This window comes from Mobula hypostoma, chromosome 10, assembly GCF_963921235.1.
Source record: "Mobula hypostoma chromosome 10, sMobHyp1.1, whole genome shotgun sequence".
Classification (NCBI taxonomy): Eukaryota; Metazoa; Chordata; class Chondrichthyes; order Myliobatiformes; family Myliobatidae; genus Mobula; species Mobula hypostoma.
The window spans coordinates 56,838,351-56,850,245 of record NC_086106.1 but is presented as its reverse complement, the minus strand read 5'-3'; the positions used below and the strand labels follow the sequence as shown (position 1 = coordinate 56,850,245).

The window sequence follows — 11,895 nt, the reverse complement described above, 5'->3', positions numbered from 1 at the left end:
TGTGCGTCATTGAAACTGGATTTGTTTTTATAGCCACAAGTCTCACCTGCCAAGCCCAGTGACCTCCCCTTATTAGGAAATATATTATCCTACAAGAGTAAGAAATCCTCTCCAACGATTAAATCTTTAGGCCTGAATGGGACAATTTAAAATTCACTATGCTGTGGCTGTCAGTATTGTTGTTGTGTTTTTTGGTATACATGCATATCTTTGAGATGCATTCAATATTGAGTTGGAGTTTATCACGAAGCAGGATGTAGTGTTGTGTACTTAATATTTCAGCAATATTTGAGCAACATATCTACATTGTCTGTTGAAGCAATCTTTGTTGTTTATAAATATCATTATGGTTATATGTAAGAATATGTGAATTGCACAGATCATGATGTGACCATGTGATACGTGCATGCCTCACTTAAAGTCAACACATGTTGGTCTCACTTTTTGGACTTCATTGTCTTTCTATTACTCAAGAGCTCGAGGCCTGGTGCCAGGCAAATGGCCTCTTCCTCAGTGTCAACAAGACAAAGGGGATGGTTATTGTCTTCAGGAGAACTCACACCACTGACACCCCTCGTTACATCAGAGGCACAGCAGTAGAAACTGCGAGCAGTTTCAAACTCCTGTGGTGCAGAGCTTGAACCAACTCTCGTGGTCCCAGAACACATCCAACACAGTCATGAAAGCTCACCAACACCTCTATGTTCCAAGGAGATTGAAGAGAACTGGTTTATGTACATCAGCACTCATGTCATTCCACAGATGCACAGTGGAGAGCATCCTAACAAACTGCATCACTGTATCACTGTATCACTGCTTTGAGTGGCCTCACCACTATCTATCAACCTGCAACAGAGCTTCCCAACTCCTGTACCCATTACCCTGACTGATGAAGTCCAGCATGCCAAATGCTTTCTTCACCGTCCTCTCTTTCTGTGACGCTGGTTTCAGTGAACTATGCACTTACGATCCTATTTCCCTTAGTTCCATAACACATCCCAGGGTTCTCCCATTCACTCTATAAGTCTTATCCTAGTTTGATCTCCTAAAATGCCATACCTCACACTTCCCTGGGTTGAAAGCCATTTGCTAATCCCCAGCTCACCTACACACCCTGATGAGGATCTCCCTGTAATTTTTTGTAACCTTCTCCACCTTCTACAAAGCCACAGATTTTTATATCATCCACAAATGTTCTAACCATGCCTTGGACATTCACATCCAAATTGTTTATCTGTATTACCAGACCCTGTGGAACACCTCCAGACAAAGGCTCAAATCTAAGAAACGAGCCTTGACCATCACCCTGTTTTCTAAACCGCAGCCAATTATGAATCCAACGCAATCTCCATGAGGCTCCCATGCAATCCAATATTCTAGATGAGCATGCCACTTGGGGCCTTGTTAAAGCCTCGGTAAAGTTCATGTAGACAATATCCCTGTCCTACTGTTATTTAGTCTCTTGATTATCTCCTCAAAGAGCAAATCCATGCTGACTGTCTCAAAACAGAACCTGTCTCTTGTCCATCAGAATCTTCCCCAGAAATTTACTCACGATTGATTTCAGACTCAAAGGCCCGTAGTTTCTGTGTTTGTTTCTGCCACTCTTTTAAAACATTAGTACCACATCAGCCACTTGCTGGATTCTGGAACCTCACCCGTAGGCAGGGATGAAATAAAAATCTCTGCAAATGTTTCCTCAATTTTGTTTCCAGCTTTCCATAAGATCCGATAATGCACAAGGTCAGGCCCTGGGATTTAGCCATGCTAATACACATTGTGGCCTCCAATACCTCATCACTGCTAATTTCCCCATTTTATTAGCATCCATCATTATCCCCAAGGTAAAAACTGAGGAGCAATATTCATTAAATATCTCATCCATTTCCTACTCGTTCTTCTGAGCAAAACTGCTGCACCCATTGTTGTTCATTACTGATTGAATGATTTTAATGACATTGAGGTAAACTGGTGCAGCAAATTTGCAAATGTTACCAAGACTGGGGGCATAGTGGACAGTGAGGAAGGATATCAAAACTTCAGCATGATCTGACCATCTAGGAGAATGGGCTGAAGAAATAGCAGGTAAACGTTAGGACACACAAGTGTGAGGTGTTGCAATTGGGAGGACAAATCAGGGGAAGACTTACACTGTGAATGTTGGGCCTCTCAGATGAGTGGTAGAACCTAATTTTTTTTAATACTTTATTTTCAAAATTTTCAAAAAAAAAATGAAATCAGCAAGAACATACCAGATCAGACATGTGTAAAAATGAAATAAGCAAAAAAAAAGGGACATAACATTAAAGGGATGCCTATTGTACAAAGTGTTCAAAAATACTAAACGTTAAATCTCAAAGGAGGGCCATGAGAAATCAGCAGCGGGAATATTGCTCATCTGTCCCTGGCCTTGTCCAGGTCAGCAAGAAATGGATGCCAGATAGCCGAAAAATTTTTAATTGAATTGGTTCTCAAGAACCTAAGTTTCTCCATCTGTATGACTATTACATACCTCAAGGAGATCTGTGATTTGTTTTTTGTGAGAATGATGTAATGGTTTTTTGGAGGTCACCTGATGTGATTTTCCCACCGACGTGAGGTCACGTAATGACATGTGCACCACGGGTATATAAGAGAGACCCCAAATGACGCAGTTAGTTTTTAGTTTTTAGATTTCCAGCTAGAATGTACTGTGTCTCTGTTTCTGTTGTGTATTTGTTTTTATGACGCAGTATCATTTTTTAAACGGTTGTTACGTTCTGTTGCAAGGTACAATATTGCTGGACCGAAATTTTTGTGAGATGTGTTGATTGACCCTATTCTAGCAGTAGTACGGGAGAGTGAAGACTTTATCGAAGTACAGGAGCTGAAGGATTGAGAGGAGTCAGCATCGTTTGGCAGTTTAACAAAGGATGGACCTTATTGAGTCTTCGTTGAAGGAGTAGTGACTTGCATCGAAGATAACTCTTGCCAAAAGGGGAAAAGAGTTCTTGCAAGGTTTGCTCTCTCTAGAATTTAACGTCAGTTGTTTTAAACTGTTTATTTACTGTATCGTGAATCCTGTGGACAGAACAAGCAGGAAAGTCGTGTTTATGAAGAAATCCTTATCCAGAGAAGTCTCTCCCAATTGAACGTATAAATCTGTTGGACTTTTGAATTTACCATTTTAAGAACTTTATCTGACTTTACCACTTTAAGAACTGTTTTCGCATTTAACATTTTAAGAACCAGTGCCGAGTGACGATTTGTTGAATGGCTGCATAGTGGTTAACTTGCAGTTAAAGTTTTCGGTGTTTTTTAATCGTTTCTCCGTGTTTAATAAATGTTTGGTTGTTTTTATATAACCTGTACCAATTGATATTCATTGTTGCCAGTTACGTAACACACGCTGTGGGGGCTCATTTAGTTGTAAAGAAAACTATGAACAAAGTTTCTAAACATTTTTATTGGCCTAGTTTAAGACAGGATGTGGTGACATTTTGTAGAACGTGTCATACGCGTCAAATTGTGGGTAAACCTAATCAGGTTATTCCAGTGGCTCCACTGCAACCAATTCCAGCATTCGGTGGGCCGTTCTCAAAAATTATTGTAGACTGTGTAGGTCCTTTGCCAAAAACTAGAACTGGACATCAATATTTATTAACAATTATGAGCACAGTGTCTAGGTTTCCGGAGGCAGTACCGCTTAGGAATATAACAGACAAAACTGTGACAAGGGCTCTCATAAATTTTTTTCACTTATTTTGGGTTGCCTAAGGAAATAAAATTACTACCTTGATCTGATTGTATGTCTGGGTTGTTTCAACAGATAGTTTATAAACTGGGAGCAAAACAGATTATTTCCTCAGCCTATCATCCGGAGTCACAAGGAGCCTTGGAGAGATTTCATTCTGCACTAAAAACTATGATTAGGACATTTTGTGTGGAAAATGAAAAGGACTGGGATGAAGGTATACATTTCGTACTTTTTGCAGTAAGGGAGGCAGGACAGGAATCATTAGGTTTTAGTCCTTTTGAACTTGTGTTTGGACATAGAGTTCGAGGACCGTTGGCCTTCTTGAAAGAACAGTGGATTAATAAAGAAGTACACACTAATTTGTTACTTTATGTTTTGAAATTTAAAGAAAAATTGTATAAAGCTTGTAGCTTGGCCAAGGAAAATTTAAAATTACCTCAAGAGAAGATGAAGACTTGGTATGATAATAAAGCTAGGATGAGGTCATTTAAGCCTGGAGATAAGATGTTGGTTCTTTTCCCAGTGCAAATGAATCCATTACAAGCCAAATTTCATGGTCCTTATGAGATTAAATCTAAGGTAAATGATGTAGATTACGTGGTAAAAACCCCAGATCGGAGAAAGACAACACAGCTGTATCATATAAATATGATAAAACCGTATTATGAGAGAGAAGCTGCTACTGTGACTGTTGTGATCAATAATGAGTCTGATCTTGATAAAAACTTAATGGAGTATTCATCTGAAACTCATTTCAAACCAAATATTATTTCAGCCAGGTTACCTATTTCAAATATTCTAGAAAATATTGATGAAAAATTAGCTCATTTACAGCCAGACCAGAGAGAGCAGATGAAATAGTTAATTTTTAAATATAGAGATTTATTTCCAGACGTTCCTAGAAGAACCACTGTAGCTACGCATGATGTAGATGTTGAAGATGCAAAACCCATAAAACAACATCCGTATCGAATGAACAGGGAAAAATATGAACTTGCTGAACAAGAAATTAAGTATATGTTAGAGACTGATATTATTAGACATTCTAACTTGAATTGGAGTTCACCGTATGTTATGGTGCCTAAGCCAGACAATAGTATTAGGTTTTGTACGGATTACAGAAAGGTGAATGCTGTGACAAAAACTGATGCTTATCCAATCCTTAGGGTAGATGATTGTGTGGATAAAGTTGGATAGGCCAAATTCCTTACAAAAAAATGATTTGTTAAAAGGTTATTGGTGTGTTCTATTGACGGATAGAGGTAGAGAGATTTCAGCATTTGTAACTCCATCTGGGTTATATGAATATAATGTTCTTCCATTTGGGATGAAGTATGCACCAAGTACTTTTCAGAGGATGATTAATAGTGTGATTCAGGGATTAAAAGATACAGATGCTTATAATCGATGATTTAGTTACAGGAAATAATACGTGGAAAGCACATATTACTGCAGTGGAGAAACTATTTGAGAGACTTTCAAAAGCTAACTTAACTATTAACTTAAAGTGAATTTGGTTATGCCACTGTGACTGTTAAGGAAAAGGGTTAAGGATTTAATTTAATAATAGTCTAAGGTTACAGGAATACAATACCTTGATCACTCATATTAAGGGTAAATATAACGTGATTGCTGATTGTTTATCTAGATGTTAAGTGTACAATGAAAATTTGTTTTTTTTATGGAGTGGTATTTTAACATTTGTAACACTCCTACTGTATATTAGTTTGTAAAGTGCTGAAAGACTATATATATAGTGCATGTTGTAAATTTTATACCTTTGTTTTTTTAAAATATAAATTGTTAAAATTTTGTTCTTTAAAAGAGCAAATTTTTTTTTGGAGGGAGATGTTACATGCCTCAAGGAGATCATTGTTTTTTGTGAGAATGATGTAATGGTCTTTTGGAGATCACCTGATGTAATTTTCCCGCCGACGTGAGGTCACGTGATGACAAGTGCACCACGGGTATATAAGGTTAGACCCCAGATGACGCAGTTAGTTTTTAGTTTTTAGATTTCCAGTCTCCGTTTCCATTGCGTATTTGTTTTTATGACGCAGTTTCATTTTTAAAACGAAGTGCTGTGTCCTGTTGCAAGATGCAATATTGTTGGACTGGAAATTTTTGGCTAGATGTGCTGATTTACTCTATTCTAGCAGTAGAAGGGAGAGTGAAGACTTTATCGAAGTACAGGACCCGAAGGATTGAGAGCAGTTGGCACTGTTTGGCAGTTTAACAAAGGATGTACCTTATTGAGTCTTTGTTGAAGGAGTAGTGACCTGCATTGCGGATAACTCTTGCCAAAAGAAAAAAAAAGTTCATGCAAAGGTTTGCTCTCTCTGGAGGAAATTAAAGTGAGTCGTTTTAAACTGTTTATTTACTGCATTGTGAATCCTGTGGACAGAACAAGCAGGAAAGTCGCATCTATGAAGAAATCCTTCTCCAGAGAAGTCTCTCCCAATTGAAAGTATAAATCTGTCGGACTTTCGAATTTACCATTTTAAGAACTATATTTGACTCTACCACTTTAAGAACTGTTTCCGCATTTCACACTTTAAGAACCAGGGCCGATTGACGATTTGTTGAACGGTTGCAGAGCAGTTAACTTCCGGTTAAGGATTTCGTTTGTTCTTTTTTCATTTATCCGTGTTCAATAAATGTTTGGTTGTTTTTATATAACCTGCCTTAATTGATATTCATTATTGCTGGTTACGTAACATTTCAAACAACTTGTACTTCCTTATTTTTCTTTATGACACCCAGACTCATCTCTGTTGCCACCCTCCACCCCCCCACTGAGCATTCCCACCTTTCCCATGCACCTGCTTATTTCCATCTGACAAATTGTCTCTCACATGCATACCACGTTCCCAACTTTCCCACCACCACCTACATGACAAGCAATTTACAGGGGCACAATAACCTAACAACTAACGCAGGGTGGCAGGATCACCTGTAAGAAATTGACTCAGTCACAGGAGAACATGCAGACTCCACACAGACAGCACCAGAGACCAGGAGTGAAGCCAGGTCACTGGCGGTGTCAGTCCGCTGCACCACTTGCAGTACAGTGTCACTGCACCCCCCCCCCCCAGGTCACTTTGTTACAGCAGGCATGAGTTTGTTTAGTTTTCATGACGAAGTGAATTGAATCTTGTGTAATTATCATCAAACCTCTGACATCTGACCTTGTAGAGGAAGGGAGGACATTTATGATGGAATTTATATTGGCTGAACTGGCAGCTGTCACATAAGGATTTCTGCATTGATATTGTGAGGTTGTATGGATAGATTTCCAATACTCATATTTCTAGAGAGCCAGATTGCAGCTTGACCTATGGTGTTATCCACATGAAATTTACAAGCATTGTTTGTAGGCTTGTAGGTTTGCCTGCAAGTGACACTTACCACCCATATCCCAAAAACCTGCTGACTTTTGGGGGTAATTGTTCACCACAAGTTGTCTCAAGCAAAATGGATGACAAAAGAATGGGGATCTATAGAAATGGAAATTTTATGATTAGAAATTATAATGGAACGTGTTTCCTTTCAGTCAACAGGTGGCTCAGTCTGAGAATCTCACATTCTTCACAAAGGAAGAGCTCAAGAGATTGAATTCTGACTATGAAACAGGTGGCGTGGAAAAGGTTATATCTCGGATAGAGCAGAAGGTAGCAGAACTGGATAACATAGAGCTTAACGTCACAGTGACTGGAGAAACAGGTACAGGAAAATCCAGCTTCATCAATGCCATGAGAGGACTTCGGAACACTGATCTGGGAGCAGCTGAAGTTGGGATCAGGGAAACTACAATGGAGCCAACTAGATGCCCACATCCCAATCTGCCCAATGTCTGCTACTGGGACCTTCCAGGGATCAGATCCACAAAATTTCCAGCTGGTCCTTATCTCAAGAAAATGAAATTCGAAAGATATGATTTCTTCTTCATAATATCAGCTTGTCGTTTCAAAGAAAAAGATGCAAGACTTGCAGAAGAGATTAAATGGCTCGGGAAAAATTTCTACATCGTCTGCAACAAGATTGATGCTGATTTTGATTCAATGAGAAAAGGGGGAAAAGGAAATTAATGAGGAAATAGAACTGGAATTTATTCAGAATGACTGTTTAAAGAATTTGAGAGCAGCAGGGATTCTGACCCTGTCTGTGTTGCTGATATCCAGTTTTGAACAGGATCGATACGATTTCAATCGGTTAAATAAAACACTTGAAGATGATCTGCTGAATATAAAGTACTTTTGTCCTGGCCTATCCAAACTGATATGTGGAGATTATTCAGCAGAAAAGCAAGACGCTGCAGAAACGTGCCTGGATGTTGGCAACGCATTTGGGAGCTATGGGAGCAGTCCTCATTCCTGGTCTCTCTTTTGCTTGTGATATCAGCATATTGATTGGGGAAATAATCCATTTCCATAAATGTCTGCGTCTGAATAATGCCTTGCTTCAAAGACTGGCCAACATCAAAAGTAAACCTGTGGAAGAGCTTAAGGCCGTAGTTAAAGCTCCCCTGCTGGGGAAAATAAATAAAGATATAATTATAAAGTTGGTTTGGGGTGCTGCAGTTCTTGCTGTTTCAGCTGTGGAATTTGGTCTTGACTTCATTTCTATCATTGGTTCCATTTTTGAAGCAGGATCATGATTTTTCATGACCTACAGAATACTGACCGATGCACTGAAGGGCCTTAGAGTGTGCAGAGAGGGTGGTGAAGGTTGCATATAGCATTGATTGACTGACAGTAGACAATAGGTGCAGGAGTAGGCCATCTGGCCCTTCGAGCCAGCAGCGCCATTCACTGTGATCATGGCAGATCATCCACAATCAGCACCCCGTTCCTGCCTTCTCTCCATATCCCTTTACTTCACTGTCATTAAGAGCTCTATCTAACTCTTTCTTGAAAGCATCCAGAGAATTGGCCTCCACTGCCTTCTGAGGCAGAGCATTCCACAGACTGGTCAGCACCAACATCAGTACAACGAGCTCATGTCTTTCTGTGGATCAAATATTTAAGAGGCCTGTCATTGAACCCTGTTGTAATTCTACATGACAACTTTCCCCTTTGTTGATTTCCTTTCTGAAGTATTGTTAATCCATTTCTGAGGGAGTGTGACTCTGTTAAAGACATGAAACAGGTGGACATAAATGACATATGATCCTAATTTGAAGAGGAGCTGAGAAGTTATCTCCAAGTGTCTGAATGATGCTCACCTGTCAATCACTAGCCCAGTGGCAGAACATTTGGTCATTATAAGGTCACAGAGTATGCAATATTGATGTGTACAAACTAGTGGCTGTGTGTTCCTTTCTGTAAAGATCTTATAATGCTATCGTTAAAAGGGGAATGGAAAGGCATTTCAGAAGGTCATTAACAATGACTCCTAACTGAAGCACAACTCTCATTTAAAAGACCAGTTGAAATCACTCTATCAAAAGAAGCAGGACAGACAATTGAGTTGTAGTCAGGAATGAAAGTGAACGTGAACAAAATTGTTGTGTCTGCACAGAAACCACTGACCAGTCAAATTCTGTTACCGTTGTGGTGGTGGCTCAAACAAAACAGACCATTGCAGGCTTAAAGATGCAACTTGCAGAAAATGCAACAGAGTAAGTCACAAAGCATGTCCAGCAGAAAAAAATAAATAGACTACAGAGGGAAGAGAAAAAGATAAAAAGTCAACATGCAGTTTCAAAAAAAGCATAATCTGCATGCTGTTGATGAAAGATCTGATAATGATGAGATAATACAGGACTGAGTAGCCTGGAGATTTACAATTTGAAAGGTGACAAGAGACGAGCAATAAGACTTACACCAGAAATGAATGGCAAATTAATTAAAATGGAATTGGACAATGGCTCAGCTGTTTCAGTCATTTCACAAAATGAGTTTCAATTGCATTTTAAACTTGAAACCTGCGATATCCAACAAAGAACCTATACTGGAGAAAAGATAACTTCAGTGGGAGTGACATTTGTAACAGTGAGATACAACAACCAACAAGCTACATTGGGCTTGTATGAGATAAACATAGAAACATAGAAAATAGGTGCAGGAGTAGGCCATTCGGCCCTTCGAGCCTGCACCGCCATTCAGTATGATCATGGCTGATCATCCAACTCAGAACCCTGTACCAGCCTTCCCTCCATACCCCCTGATCCCTTTAGCCACAAAGGCCATATCTAACTCCCTCTTAAACATAGCCAATGAACTGGCCTCTACTGTTGCCTGTGGCAGAGAATTCCACAGATTCACCACTCTCTGTGTGAAGAAGTTTCTCCTAATCTCAGTCCTAAAAGGCTTCCCCTTTATCCTCAAACTGTGACCCCATGTTCTGGGCTTCCCCAACATCGGGAACAATCTTCCTGCATCTAGCCTGTCCAATCCCTTTAGGATTTTATACGTTTCAATCAGATCCCCCCTCAATCTTCTAAACTCCAACGAGTATAAGCCTAGTTCATCCAGTCTTTCATCATATGAAAGTCCTGCCATCCCAGGAATCAATCTGGTTAACCTTCTTTGTACTCCCTCTATGACAAGGATGTCTTTCCTCAGATTAGGAGATCAAAACTGCACACAATACTCCAGATGTGGTCTCACCAAGGCCTTGTACAACTGCAGTAGTACCTCCCTGCTCCTGTACTCGAATCCTCTTGCTATAAATGCCAGCATACCATTCGCCTTTTTCACCACCTGCATGCCCACTTTCAATGACTGTTGTATAATGACACCCAAATCCGTTGCACCTCCCCTTTCCCTAATCGGCCACCATTCAGATAATAAACTGTTTTCCCGTTTTGCCACCAAAGTGGATAACTTCACATTTATCCACATTAAATTGCATCTGCCATGAATTTGCCCACTCAACTAAACTATCCAAGTCACCCTGCATCCTCTTAGCATCCTCCTCAAAGCTAACACTGCCGCCCAGCTTCGTGTCATCCACAGACCTGGAGATGCTGCATTTAATTCCCTCGTCCAAGTCATTAATATTTATTGTAAACAACTGGGGTCCCAGCACTGAGCCTTGTGGTACTCCACTAGTCACTGCCTGCCATTCTGAAAAGGTCCCGTTTATTCCCACTCTTTGCTTCCTGTCTGCCAACCAATTCTCTATCCACGTCAATACCTTACCCCCAATACCGTGTGCTTTAAGTTTGCACTCTAATCTCTTGTGTGGGACCTTGTCAAAAGCCTTTTGAAAATCCAAATATACTGCATCCACTGGTTCTCCACTATCCACTCTACTAGTTACATCCTCAAAAAATTCTATGAGATTCGTCAGACATGATTTTCCTTTCACAAATCCATGCTGACTTTGTCCGGTGATTTCATCGCTTTCCAAATGTGCTGTTATCACATCTTTGATAACTGACTCTAGCAGTTTCCCCACCACTGATGCTAGGCTAACCTGTCTATAATTGCCCAGTTTCTCTCTACCTCCTTTTTTAAAATGTGGGGTTACATTAGCCACCCTCCAATCCTCAGGAACTAGACCAAAATCTAAAATGTTTTGAAAAATTATCACGAATGCAGCCACGATTTCTTTGGCTACTTCCTTAAGCACTCTGGGATGCAGACCATTTGGCCCTAGGGATTTATCTGCCTTTAATCCCTTCAATTTACCTCACGACTACTGTTAGGTGGCCTGTACACAACTCCCACCAGCGTTTTCTGCCCCTTAGTGTTATGCAGCTCTACCCATATCGATTCCACATCCTCCCGGCTTATGTCATCCCTTTCTATCACGTTAATCTCCTCTCTAACCAGCAACGCCACCCCACCTCCTTTTCTTTCATGTCTATCCCTCCTGAATATTGAATATCCCTGAATGTTGAGCTCCCATCCTTGGTCACCCTGGAGCCATGTCTCTGTGATCCCAACTATATCATAATCATTAATAACAATCTGCACTTTTAATTCATTCACCTTATTACGAATGCTCCTTGCATTGACACACAAAGCCTTCAGGCGCTCTTTTACAACTCTCTTAGCCCTTATACAATTATGTTGAAAAGTGGCCCTTTTTGATGCTTCCCCTGGATTTGTCGGCCTGCCACTTTTACTTTTCACCTTACTACTTTTTGCTTCTACCCTCATTTTATACCCCTCTGTCTCTTTGCAGTGGTTCCCATCCCCCTGTTGTGA

At 40.1% G+C, this 11,895-nt stretch overlaps 1 pseudogene; it reads left to right on the top strand.

The window, feature by feature from the left end:
- Nucleotides 1–2,065: 2,065 nt before the first annotated feature.
- On the top strand, nucleotides 2,066–8,484 carry LOC134353317 (interferon-inducible GTPase 5-like; annotated as a pseudogene).
- The last annotated feature ends 3,411 nt before the right edge of the window (nucleotides 8,485–11,895 follow it).